The sequence below is a fragment of the Lissotriton helveticus genome, chromosome 7 (genome assembly GCF_964261635.1).
Source record: "Lissotriton helveticus chromosome 7, aLisHel1.1, whole genome shotgun sequence".
In the NCBI taxonomy this organism is placed as follows: domain Eukaryota; kingdom Metazoa; phylum Chordata; class Amphibia; order Caudata; family Salamandridae; genus Lissotriton; species Lissotriton helveticus.
Window position 1 is genome coordinate 1,609,977,679 of NC_136068.1, and position 14,494 is coordinate 1,609,992,172.

Here is a 14,494-nt window from a genome sequence, read left to right on the forward strand (position 1 = left end):
ACGGCAGGTGGTATAGGTCAATATCACTCAGCAAACCTGAGAAAGGAAAGATAAAATGTAGTTCTTGTACACATTTATCAGGATACTCAGTGAAAAAATATTGAGCGTTATCTCACATCCATTTTATTTTTATAGATCTACTCAGAGATGTTTTAACCCATAGGCAAATTGGGCTCTGGGCCAGGACCAGGACCGGAGCTTTTCAGGGGACCCCCTGAGAGAGCCAGCTTGGTTTTGCAGAGCCGTGCTCTATTGACCCTGAATAATTCTTGCACAGATTGTAATGGATTTCATTACAAGACCGGAGGCTACATTATGCATTATCCTTTAATAGCAACTCACACAGCCGCACTACATCATAAAGGATAAAGTTCTAGAGTTAACAACCCTGAACAAAGGATGTATCCAGGAGATGATCTGCCTCTTTTAAAAGCGGCTCGCCAGCAGATAAGTCACTACTTCCTTCCTCTCCTTACTTTCAATAATTTCGCATTATATTTCACGTTTTTTATGATAATTCTATATGTCTTAAGGCTGATAGATGCTTATATCTCTCATTTAATGATAATTCCATGGTTTTTATTGCCAATACGATCATAAAATGTCGATTTCGAAATGTTTCAATCTGAATGTGATGCCTTACTTACTCCTTTCCTTTTAGAGGATTCCTTCCACTTCCTCGCCTCTCTCCCGGTGGTGGCTCTGGTTCCTTACTCCCACTCCCACCCCCTCCCATGGACTTCCAATTTTCGGTCGTCCTTCATTTCCCAACGAACCTTTCCCCCTGCGCGATCGCGCAGCAGTTTCCTCACTGTCCGCCGCTCTCCCGCTTCGTCCCTTCCCTACTCACGGCGATTTTCTCCATGTAAAAGTAAACGCTTCCTCAATAGTAAACGCCGCTTTGGAGGAAAGCACGTTGGCAACACCCGTGTTGCGTGCCTCTTCTCTTAAGCGACTTTCCTCTCTCCGGCGGCTGAGCTCGAGCACTCCTCGGCAATTTTGTCAGTTGCTCTGCATCAGCCGCCGGAGACACTCTTTCATTGCGCTTTGATCCTACATTAATACAAAACATTGTTTTTGCCATAAATTAACCCCTTTTTCACCATAGCTCTCAAACATCCAATCACTTATTTTAAATAAGGACTTAAATAGCTCTATTGGTTCCCCTATAAACACAGTAGTATCACCCCTACCTTCCTTACCCCTTTAGCCTAGTTAGAATTCTATAACCCACCCACCATTGTCTTATATAAAACAAAAAAAAACAAAAAATAGGAGTTTTAGACTCTGAACCCAAAAAAAAAAATATATATATATATATTATAATAATCACCCAAAAAAAAAAAAAAGGGGGAGAGGAGAAAGAGAGGAGAAGTTTATTACCTTACCTTTTAATATCTTTTTCTGAGCTCTTACTACACCATGTCTGACATGGATTCTGATGACGCCACTGCTAGCTCACCTGCCCCCATTGACGATTCTTTTAAAAAATTCCTTCAACAGGAAATTAAGTCATGTATGATATCCTCTCTCAAAGAAGTCATGGTCTCTAAAAGACCGTGTGATCCTCAGGATCCTCCCCTACACGGTAAGAGACCCAAAAAGACCAAACATTGCGAAAGCACTACAGGCCCTAGCGCCTTTCATAGTACAGGAGGTCCTAGCACCTCGCTTTGGATGGGAGGCCACCGCGCCCCACTTGAACCTGATGTCCCTCGGGACACTCCCTTGACCGGTGCCCATGGCGGCACAAATATGTACGGTGTCCCTCGCGACACACTTTGGAATAGTGCTAACCAAAAAAATAAGAATATTGGTCTTGACTCCTCTTCATCCTCCTTTGATGACAACTCCTCCAAAGACCTTTCAGACGAATTCGTCTTTGACCTGGATGAGGTCCAACATGATCTTACCTCCCAATCTGATCCGGAACCTACCTCAAAAAATATTATTTTAAACCCTATTGGTGAGGAGATGTTTTCTCCCCTAAACATCTCTCACCCTAACAGTTCAAAATGGTTCTCACAGGATCATGTTTCCAAATTTGTCTCATGCTGGTTGAGAAACCTTTTGGATAGAAACACTAGAAATACAATGAGATCTGAATCCCCCAGACCTACCATTGATGAGAGGGTCTGTCAAACCCCTAACCTGGATCCAAATCTTATCAAATTCCTATTTAAATTAGGGCGAGACCCCAGAAAAGGATTGGAGAGAGCCCTTAAAGGCTGCCAAGACCGCCTCTTAGACGTCTTGGGACCCCTTGTTAGAATCCTAGATATGGCCGAACAATCCCATCTCTCCTCTACCCCCTTGAATGTTGATCTCATTCGAGGATGGAGCCAAAGGGCCATCGTTCTCCTTGGCAACGCTAACTCAAGCTTGAACATTGAACGGAGGAGGTCCATCTTAAACAAAATCAACCCAAAATTAGGTGACATGGCGGAGAAAGAACCCTCCCAGAACCCCAAAGGCCTCCTTTTCGGAGAGGACATAATCAAGGAGATTGGTAAATACGTATCCACCTTTACTGCCCTTGATAGAGCTTAAAATAACCTGAGACGGGTATTCAACACCAACCTTTTTGGCCAGGCCGGTAGAAGGGGTCGCTCTTCCGGCCGAGGCAATCAACGACCCTATTCATCCTTCAGAGGAACAGGAAAGGGCTTCTACCCCCCTAGACAACCCTTCTTTCCCCAGAGAGGAAGAGGTCCGAGAAACCGTGGTTCAAGAGATCGAGGTACTCCCAACACCTCCAACTCTACAAGTAAGTACTACTCCTCCTTCTTCTATCCCTCCCATAGTGGGGGGAAGACTAAAACAGTTTTATCATGCTTGGGATTCAATTACCCAAGATCCATGGGTTTTAGAAACCGTTATGGGCTTCAAGATAGACTTCTTTCAGATTCCCTTCCAATCACGCTTACCCCAACCCTTTGTCCTTCCGGAAGATCAACAAATGATCGTGGAGGAAGAAATTATTTCCATGCTCAAAAAAGACGCAATTGTGGAGGTTCCCTGGTCCGATGCAAGGTTCATAAGCACACTGTTTCTTGTTCAGAAAAAGGACAAAGGTTGGAGACCTGTAATAAACCTTCGAGAAGTCAACAAATTTCTAGTTTATCGCCACTTCAAAATGGAGGGTATCCACCTCCTGAGGGATCTCCTTCTCGAAGGAGACTGGATGGTCAAGTTAGACCTGAAGGACGTCTACTTCACCATCCCTATGTACAAGGAACATCAACCTTTCCTTCAATTTACTTGGAGAGAACGTCTTTATCAGTTCCAAGCCCTTCCCTTCGGCCTCTCTTCTGCCCCTTGGTGTTTTACCAAGATCATGAAGTGTGTCATTACAATCCTAAGAGAAAGAGGTATCCGCCTCATCATTTACCTGGACGATATCCTTATCATGTCCCAATCCCATTCAGACCTCCTAAGAGATCTAGAAACATCCATGAACTTATTAGAGAGCCTAGGATTCATCATCAACAGAAGAAATCCATCCTCTCTCCCTGCAGAATTATAGAATTCCTCGGCTTCACCCTAGACACCTTGAAATGCCTTCTCCTTCTTCCTGCCAAGAAGATTGCCAAGATCCGGAAGGAGATCAGGTCTGTCTTGAAACAAGAGTCTTTAACTCTCCGCGAACTAGCCAGACTTCTTGGGCTCCTTTCTTCTTCCATCCAGTCCATTTTTCCCGGCCCTCTGAACTATCGCGCACTTCAGAGAATAAAAAGAAAAGCCCTCAATTCAGGTCTGTGGTATGGGGACCTTGTTTGTCTGGATCCAGATGCGAGAGCAGAGCTCTTTTGGTGGCTGGAGAACTTAGACGCCTGGAACGGCAAAGCTATCTTCGGCTCATCCCCGGATTTTGTCCTAGAATCAGATGCCAGCCTTCATGGCTGGGGTGCTCGTTTGGAAGACCAGAACACCGGTGGGGTCTGGACCCTATCGGAATCTTATCAACACATACATTTTCTGGAGTTGACGGCCGGTTTATACGCCCTTGTGAGCTTCAAACACTCTATCCAAGGGAGGTCCGTTGTTCTGAAAATGGACAACGTTTCCGCTGTAGCCTATATCAATCGCCTTGGAGGGACGAGATCTTCAGATCTCTCCAGTCTTGCCAGGAAACTTTGGATGTTCTGTCTGGAACACAAAATTTCCCTCAGGGCGGAGTATCTTCCCGGGAAATCGAACATTTCTGCAGACTGGAATTCAAGATTCCTTATAGACTTCTCGGATTGGAAACTCAATGTGAACGTCTTCAATTCCCTCTTCCACCTTTGGGGTCTAGGGGGTCTTTTTAGTCTAATACTCTTAAGGACCCTACAAATGATAGGATTTTTACCTACCGATTTACCGTTGATAGGAGAGTGACCAGCAGAGATTGCGGATCTAAAGCAATTAATAGAGCGATAGGAGAGGCCTCTGTCAAATTGTTCGACCAGAAAATTAACGATATTCACGACAGGAGTCTCCACGGGATCCAGACTCCTTTCCAGGCACCAATGAAACCATTTCTTCCAAATGTTGTTATATCTAAGGTGTGTTCCAGGTGCCCAAGATTCTCCGAGAAGAGAGAGAGCTGTCGACGAAAGTCCAGACAGCTCGTTAGATTGCCTGACACTTTCCAGGCAAGAAGGTTCAAATTCCCCTCGAGAATAAGGTGATGGTCTTCCCCGTCTGCGTTTGAGACCAGGCCTAGACATGGATTTATTTGCCAGCAGGCTTACCTTCCAACTTCCCAACTACTTCAGTTGGATGCCAGACCCGGGCGCTCTTGCTGTGAACGCATTTCTCCAACCTTGGTCTCACTTCCTGGGTTATGCCTTTCCTCCTTTCGCCATGATTCAGAGGGTCCTTCAGAAAGTCAGATCGGATCAATGCCCCCTGATCCTAATAACTCCCTTTTGGCCGTCCCAAGCTTGGTTCCCGACAGCCCTGGAACTAGCATGCAACATTCCCTTTCTGATCCCAGCCTCTCCAGGCCTGGTCTCAAACGCAGACGGGGAAGACCATCACCTTATTCTCGAGGGGAATTTGAACCTTCTTGCCTGGAAAGTGTCAGGCAATCTAACGAGCTGTCTGGACTTTCATCGACAGCTCTCTCTCTTCTCGGAGAATCTTGGGCACCTGGAACACACCTTAGATATAACAACATTTGGAAGAAATGGTTTCATTGGTGCCTGGAAAGGAGTCTGGATCCCGTGGAGACTCCTGTCGTGAATATCGTTAATTTTCTGGTCGAACAATTTGACAGAGGCCTCTCCTATCGCTCTATTAATTGCTTTAGATCCGCAATCTCTGCTGGTCACTCTCCTATCAACGGTAAATCGGTAGGTAAAAATCCTATCATTTGTAGGGTCCTTAAGAGTATTAGACTAAAAAGACCCCCTAGACCTGAATACCAGACCCTTTGGGATGTCAAGTGTATTTTAGACCTTTTTTGTTCTTGGCCAGATAACTCTTCCCTTAATAGGAAGTTTCTCTCCTTTAAACTCGCCACACTCTTATGTTTAATCTCCTGTAGGAGAGTATCTGACATTAGAAGCTTAGACATTTCAAATAGATGTTATGATATGTTTGGTGTCAAGTTTGAATTACTAAGAAGAACTGAAACCATGTCAGATTTTATCTTTTATCCTCGTTTTGACAGTTTGCCTAAACTTTGTGTGGTTGCTTGTATGAAAGAATATGACGCTAGGATGTCTCTCTACGCCCTAATGGAGCAAATCAACTTTTAATTTCTTTTGTGAAACCTTTTAACCCTGTTTCTTCCACCTCCATAGCTAGATGGGTTAAATCTACCATGAATCTTGCTGGTATAGACCTCTCTAAGTTTCAAGCACATTCTATTAGAGGAGCTATGGCCAGTAAATCCTTCTGGTCAGGTGGTAAGTTGGATGATATCCTGAAAGCTGCTGACTGGTCAAATGCTAATACCTTTGCTCGTCATTACTGCAAGCCTATCGAGCATATGTCTGAGGTTGTCCTTCGGGGCTACGAACATGCATAATGTAGCCTCCGGTCTTGTAATGAAATTGCGATTCTCCTATTAACATGACCAGAGAATCTGGATTTCATTAAAGACACGGAGGCTGACATTATCCCTCCCTCCTCCCTTTTACAACTTTTGAGATGTCTTTTATGAACTTTCACATCTTTTGATATTTTGTTCATGATCTTATTGATTACTCCAATTGCTTCTAATCTATTATTATGCCTATGTGATGAGTTAGCTCTTTAGGCTTTTGTTCTTAATATTTTCTTTCTTTCAGGCAATTCCGTTTAACCGGCTGGCCTTTGACTTGCTAAAGTTTCTTCCATGATGTTTTCAAGCTACCTGGATCTCTCAGCCTATGAAGTTCTTTCCTGTTACCCGGATCTCTTGGTTTTGAAGTTCTTTCCTGCTGCGATTCTTTTAAAAGAGGCAGATCATCTCCTGGATACATCCTTTGTTCAGGGTTGTTAACTCTAGAACTTTATCCTTTATGATGTAGTGCGGCTGTGTGAGTTGCTATTAAAGGATAATGCATAATGTCAGCCTCCGTGTCTTTAATGAAATCCAGATTCTCTGGTCATGTTAATAGGAGAATCGCAATTCTCACACATCACCCTTATTCAAAATAAATGAAAGGAAAATGGTATTTGAAACACATTTTGCAGAGAAATGATGAGATTATGTTTCATTCTTTCAGATCAAAGCAGAACTTGACATATTCATATGTTATAGATATTATTTGAAGTGCTATTAGTGAACTGCTGCTGTGTTACAGTATTGAAAATGCACCTCACTATCCCTAAATATTAGATGTAAACACATTTAGAATGCCATGGCTGGTGAATGGTTTTAATCTCTAGCTAAGCAGAGACAGTAAGACTGCACGCTTGGAAAAGACCCTGTACGCGCCCGCCCGAGCGCGCAGCTTACTGGGAACAATGGATGGGATTACTCTCAGCCCAGTCTTCCAATCTCACTAGGAGAGCCTTACCCATCAATTTGGCTGATGAATCAGGATGGGAGATTGGTCGATAACATTTAGGATCACATTGTTTCCCTTCATAAAAATAGGGACTATGATCGATATGGCCCAAGACATGGGAAATGTGCTCTCAACAGCTGCATTCATTACCCTGGTCAGAATGGGGCCTCATAGCTTTAAATGCCTCTACTGATACTCCACCTGGGCCTGGCGCCTTTCCCCCAGCACTTGTATTAATAGCAAGGAGGACCTCCTCCAAAGTAATGTGCAGGGAAAGCTGAGATTTAAGCAGTTCTCCCATGCCATTGTCTAGAAGTGTATCCATCATATATGAATCAACAATATCCTTGAAATGAGTTACTATTACTTCACAGCAGACTAGGGAGTTAAGTTCAGGCATAGAGTCTTCCTTTAAAATATTTGTCATCACTATATTCCACAAATGGACCAAATCCTGTGTCTCAGATGCCTTGGCTAGGTTTGCCAATGCTTCCTCTTGTAAGACCATTTTCCTTGCTACAAGTACATGCTTATAGGGCTTGTGCAATTGCTTAATTTTGTAAAAATCCCTGGGGAGACTATGAAGGGCGTCCCTTAGAAGTTCAGATGTTTGGGTGCATGCATGATCGAACCACCCCGTTTCCCTGCATTACCAGGTCTAAGAGGTCTTAACAGTAATGCACTGAGGGATATAGTGACTTGACAAAAGGCATTTAAGAGCCCATTATGAGCTAAGTTCTTGTCAAAACAACAACTAAATTCATCAAGGTTCATGGTTAGTAAATCCTGCAGTACCTTACATGGGTCCACCCTCGACCATTTAATCCTAAGGCCATTAAGCCTGACAGGGGTGATGTTAGAAGTAGATACAATGCTTTTAGTGCTGTGGGCCTGGATTGCTTAAGTTAAAACTGTATGATTGTGATCACTCAATGCAGTTGGGATGACATTATTAGTGCAGACCAAAACTCTTGCAGAGAGCAGAACATGATCAATGGTTGTATGTGCATCTCTGCCCATAAAGGAGGTGGTCAGGGAGGTGGCCTTCGAAGATGGTCATAAAAACGTGTCTGTCGGAGCTCCTGTAGGGGTGAAAGAATCCGCCACAATCCTGCAGTGTACCAGTGACGCTGACCCCACGAAATCAGCAGAAAAGCAGTAGCGGGTATCCAGAGGACCCAAGGCGGCACCATCGAGTGTGCAGCTAGAAGGCAACAAGAACAGGAACCAAGCGCCATAATTGCAGGCTCTGGAGGTCCGCAGAACAAACATTAGAGAAGTTAATCCTAGCGGAGCTCAACGGAACACAGCGGAGTCTCCATCCAGCGAGGGTGGCGTGGACAGCATTTGTAAGAACTGTTTGGCAGAACTTTCAGATGTCGGAGAGCCCCCATAAACGGAGTGATCGGCGGCTGCCAAACTAGGTGATCGTACAGCGAAGGAGGCCGACAAACACGCAGCCGTGCCATAGCAGCCAAGGAGGAGCGGCCCGTCAGACGCCGCCCAAACTGCAGTGCAGTGGCAGAGTGGATAAGAATCCTCCTTTTTTTTTTTTTTTTTTTTTTTTTTTATTCCTCATTAGCCTTTTCGCCACCCTTGTTCAGTAGTATCCGCCCTGGGCTTTATCTCAATATGCTGGCTGTGGACTCGAGTATGTGCAGCTCTCCAGCCCGGACTGGGCCACAATCTCCTATACCACCATGTGTCCATTATAACACAGCCACACCGGAGGCCGCGACCCGATATAAGAATCCTCCTTGAAAAGACCAGACCTGACAGAGGAAGCGACGCAGGAACTTTGTGAGGTGAGGAGAACTGCCCTACGGATGCATCCCTGAGGCAGCATTGGCATGAGATGGAGAGTTGGATTAGGGGAGAAAAAAGAAATAAAAACCTGATCTCAATGGGAGGAACAACCCAGGTGGGGATCGAATGAGTACCCCTCCCAGCGCTGCTCCCGGGGAACCAGATTTACTCCTGAGCGATTTACTCTTGAGCGGCGCAGGACCAAACTAATACCAAAAGACTCGACCTCCCACGAAAGGTCTAGAGAAAGGGAGACAGGGACCATAATAGGGAAAAGGCCAGACATCAAAACATAAAAGCGTGCACAAACCTAAGGTGACGAGTAGCACAAAACACACTGACCAGACAGAGTTAGCTGGATAATGGACCAGACAGCCAACAAAAGACAACTATGAGCCATATAAATTCGGAGCTGGGGGAAGAGGCAATCCCCCCTGGGTACTGCAAAGGACAGAGAGCGAGATCTTGTAATGTTTGTTTAAGTCCAGTTTATTGCACTCTAACCGGGGGACGCACTGGGTGATGCCCCAAGTACAGTGCCCACAGGACCTTTGTGCATTCAGGGGCCATCAAGGGGCGAAGGTACTTTCTGAATGAACAGTCTGCATAGATGGGCCTAGACGGAGGGAGGAAGTGACCGCACAATAATTGTTCCCGGCAGCAAGATCTATCAGAATAAACATTGAGGGTGGAGGAGTCTAGGAGCCCAGCAGCAACACTATACAGACTTTGATCCCTGCACCGTTACTAAGCGAGTCCACCCACAGTAGGGTACCCCCAAATACTATGTGAGGGTTAAAAATAAAAACACTGAGGATCTGTACTAAACAAAGCACAGGGGAGAAGCAGGTACCCTAAGGATCACCCAAGCCAGAGGTGGCATATCCTGGGCCGCAACACAACAATAAATTAGGGGAGTGCAATGGTCTGGCGGAGGTCCCAAAATGGTGAAAGATACCAGCAACAAGGTCCAAGCCAATAAAATCACGAACTATGCGGAGCCTTGCCCATAAGGCCCACACATTCATGACGTAAACCCGGAGAAGCAAGGGGAGGAAGTGCAACGCCCTACAGAACCGGACCCTTCTCTCTCAGATATACTAGTGGTGATTCAATCTACTCGTGAGGATATGGTCCAGAGGATTGATGCTGTTGCAAATTATGTCAATTTGTTAAGGTGTGACCTTCATAAAGTATCACATAGCGTGATCACTACTGAACGAAATGTAGACGAAATGCAAAAAGAGTTCCGCTCCCTCAGAGATACGGTCATTGAGCAGCACAAAAAGTGGTACGACTGGATGACCATGCAGAGGATGCAAAAGGCAGGTCAAGAAGAAATAATTTACGGTTTGTGGGATTTCCGGAGAGGGCCAAAGGACCCTCCGTCGAGCTGTTTTTAGAGAATGGGGATCGTCAATGAGCGCTGGTTCCACTGTCCGCCCCACCCTGGAGCACAACCGAGAGCTATAATAGCACGATTCTTTAATTATTGAGATAGAGATGCAATTTTACAAGCTACCCGTCCCAAAGGACCACAACTATATGAAGGTCACGCCATTGCAATTTACCCTGATTATACACAAAGGGTACAAGCCTTTACCACAGTGCCCTTGGTACCTATGGTACCATTTACAAGGGACTGACATGTGGCCAAAGAGTGCCAATTGGGTTTTGTCTTAAGGCAGTTTTAGGGAAAGAACATAGGCCCTGGGTACCTGGTTGGCAGGAACCCAGGGCACACCCAGTCAAAGTACATCAACAGTTTGGCAAAAAGTGGGGGCAACCATACCGAAAGAGGGCATTTTCTTACACAAAACCCTCCCCCCAAGCGAAATAAGATAAGACTAACCTTTCCCTAGAGAGTCTTCATTGTCTAAGTGGAAGAACCTGGAAAATCCATCTGCATTAGCATGGGCAGTCCCAGGCTATGTTCCACTATAAATTCCTTTCCCTGTAGGGAGATGGACCACCTCAAAAGTTTAGCATTTTCACCTTTCACTTGCATTAGCCATTTGAGAGGTCTGTGGTCAGTTTGAACAAGGAAGTGAGCACCAAACAAGCATGGTCTCAGCTTCTTCAGTGACCAAACCACAGCAAAGGCCTCCCTCTCAATGACACTCTAATGCTGCTCCCTGGGGAGTAACCTCCTGCTGATATAAGGAACAGGTTGGTCTAGGCCTTCATCATTGGTCTGGGATAGGACTCCTCTACTCCCTAGCTCGGAGGCATCAGTCTGCACTATGAACTGCTTGGTATAGTCTGGAGCTTTGAGAATGGGTGATGAGCACATTGCCTCTTTCAGGGTGTCAAAAGCCTTTTGACAGCTAACTGCCCAGCTTACCTTTTTGGGTATCTTCTTGGATGTGAGTTCTATGAGGGGGGGTCACAATGGACCCATATCCCTTCACAACCCTCCTGTAGTATCCAGTCAAGCCAAGGAATGCCCTGACGTTTGTCTGGGTTGTTGGAGCTACCCAGTCCAGGATGGCCTGGATCCTGGCATGTAAGGGTTGCACTTGGCCTCCACCAACAAGGTGGCCCAAGTATACCACTGTTCCCTGCCCTATCTGGTATTTGGATGCCTTGGTAGTTAGGCCTGCAGTTTACAGGGCTTTTAAAACCTTCCCCAGGTGGATCAGCTGTTCCTTCCAGGTGGACCTAAAGACAAAAATATCATCTAGGTATGCTGCACTAAAGGCCTCCAATCCAGAAAGAGCTTTATTCACCAACCTTTGGATGATGGCAGGGGCATTCTTTAAACCAAAAGGCATAACAGTAAACTGATAATTCCCATCAGGGGTGGAGAATGCTGTGTTTTCTTTTGCTCCTGGTGCCATAACAATCTGCCAGTACCCTGCAGTTAAGTCAAAGGTACTTCAAAATTTGGCTGCACCCAATTTGTCTATCAACTCATCAGCTGTCTTGGTGACAGAGTTGAGTCCTCTATAGTCCACACAGAACCTCATGTCTCTCTGTCCACCATGTGAATGAGGTTTGTGGACTAAAACCACTGGGCTGGCCCAGGAACTCTCAGAGGGTTCAATAACCCTAACTCCAGCATCTTGCTGACTTCAGCTCTGATGTGCTCCTTAACTTGATCATACTGTCGATAGATCTGTTTTATGACAGGTGACAGGTTGTCTGACCACGGGTCAAGGAAAAGAGCTTAGCATACTGCTGCAAGACTTGCTTGCAGTCAGGCTGATGTCGTCCACTGACTCATCTTTGGGGCTGTAAGAGAGGTCAAGGAGAGCCCTGTCATGGAAAAGCTTAAGGCGGTTCACATAGATCACCTTTTTGGGGCTCCTGCTTGTGCCCAGGTCTATCAAGTAGGCGACCTCGCTTTTCTTCTATAAGCTGGGGTATGGGCCACTCCATTTGTCCCGGCGAGTACTTGGTGCCACAGACTCCAACCCCCACACGTTTTGCCCTGGTTGGTATTCTACCAGTGCAACGTTTTAGTCATACCAGTGCGACTGGAGCTCGTGGCTGGCCTCAAGATTTTTGAAAGCTTTTTCCATTTACTCTGCCATTCTGGACCTTAGGCCTAGTACATAGTCCACAATATCTTGCTTGGGTTCTTGGAGAGGCTTCTCCCAACCCTCTTTAACAAGACAGAGTGGTCCCCTAATAGGATGCCCAAACAGAAGTTCAAAGGGGGAAAACCCTACTCCCTTCTGAGGCACCTCTCTGTAGGCGAAAAGCAAGCATGGTAAGAGGACATCCTATCTCCTTTTGAGATTTTCATGGAGCACCATAATCATGCCCTTCAATGTCTTGTTAAATCTCTCAACAAGACCATTGGTTTGTGAGTGATAGGGTGTAGTAAACTTGTATTGCACTCCACACTCTTTCCACATATGTTTTAGGTAAGCAGACATGAAGTTTGACCCTCTGTATGAAACCACTTCCTTAGGAAACCCTACCTTAGTAAATACACCAATGATGGCTTTGGCTACTCCAGAAGCTGTAGTAGTCCTAAGGGGAAGTGCCTCAGGATACCTGGTGGCATAATTCACTAACACCAGTTTGAATTTGTTTCCTGATGCTGGGGGAAGTTCAAGTGGACCCACTATGTCCATACCTACCGTTTCAAAGGGAACCCCAACCACTGGTAGTGGAATTAAGGGGGCCTTTGGGTGTCCCCCTGTTTTGCCACATGGCTTGACAGGTGATACAGGAGCTGACAACTTCCTTTACCTTCGGAGACTTCTGGAGCCAGTAAAAGTGGCTAACTATCCTTTCCCAAGTTTTGGTTTAGCCCAGATGCCCAGCTAGGGGGATGTTATGATCCAAAGTGAGTAAGAACTCCCTGTACATTTGAGGCACTACCACTCTCCTAGTGGTTCCAGGGTTGGGGTCTCTCGCCTCAGTATACACTAGTCCCTCCTCCCAATAGGTTCTGTCGGTACCACTGACATCTCCTGTTTCCTGTGCAGCAGCTTGCTGCCTCAGGCACTCAAGAGTTGGACAGGCCTGCTGTCCAAGGCACAGCTCTTCCCTGGTGGTCCCCCTGGACCCTAGAGCTCAACCTGGTAAGGGTCAAGTTCCATGGGCTCAGTTCCCTATGGGGTTTCCAAGTCCTCTCCCTGAGGAGAGGAGTTCCGAGTCTTTGGCTGTTCAGAAGCTGATTTCCAAGTCTTCTTACCTTTCCTCTTGTAAGGTTGGGCCATTCTTTCAGGCTACATCCCTTTTTTTCACCCTGTTTTCGGCTCTGTGCTCTAGTCTTGACACACAATCTCAGGGATGTCCAACATTGCTGCATGGGTTTTCAATTCTACCTCAGCCCATGCTGAGGTCTCAAGGTCATTTCCAAACAGGCAGGCAGCCGGACCCTTTGGAGAGACCACTACCTGTTTCAGGCCAGTAATTCCCCTCCAGCACAGTCTAATGTCACCATAGCCATGGCATGGTTAGTGGTAACACTGTCAGCATTGGTGACTGGGTAATATTTCCCAATCAGCTTTTGCTCTGGGGAAACCAGTGTGGCTCTCACCATAGTGACACTGGCACCTGTATCCCCAGGGCCTCTGTTCTAGTGCCATTGATCCAGGGTAGTGTAAATAATTCTTACGTTGGGTGGCCACACAGCTAAAGTGGCAAACTCAACTTCACCCTCAGTGACTAGAACTGCTTCAGTGTGAACCCTGATTTGCTCTGGGCACACAGTTGATCCCATCAATAGATTAGTTATACCAGTAGTAACTGGAGAAAAACTAGGGGGTTCTTGCTAGAACAAGTAGCATCTCCAGTGAAGTGTCCCAACTTCTTACAGTTGAAACACCAGAACTTTAGGGAATAAAAGTTCTTCCCTACTGGGAAGAGTGTTGGGACCCACCCCCTGAGCAGGGTGTTTATGGCTCTTTGAAGACTCTGGCTTTTTGTCTTTGGGATTCTTACCTCCTTTCCCTTGGGGAGGTTTTGTAACCCTTTTGTTTTGGTCACTCCCAGTGGCTGTGTTTTGTTACCTAGTCTTGACCCAGTGTTCTGCCTTCTTTCCCAACTCTTGGGGAGAAATTAGACCTAGGTTTATGAAATGTTGATGTAACTTTTCATTAGTGCAATTACTCAAAATATGTTCCTTCATGAACAAATTGGAAATTCCATTGAAATCATGCACATTATTGCCAGTTAACCATCCATCTAGTGTCTTAACGGAGTAGTCAATTAAGTAAATCCAGGATTGGTCTTGGGTTTTG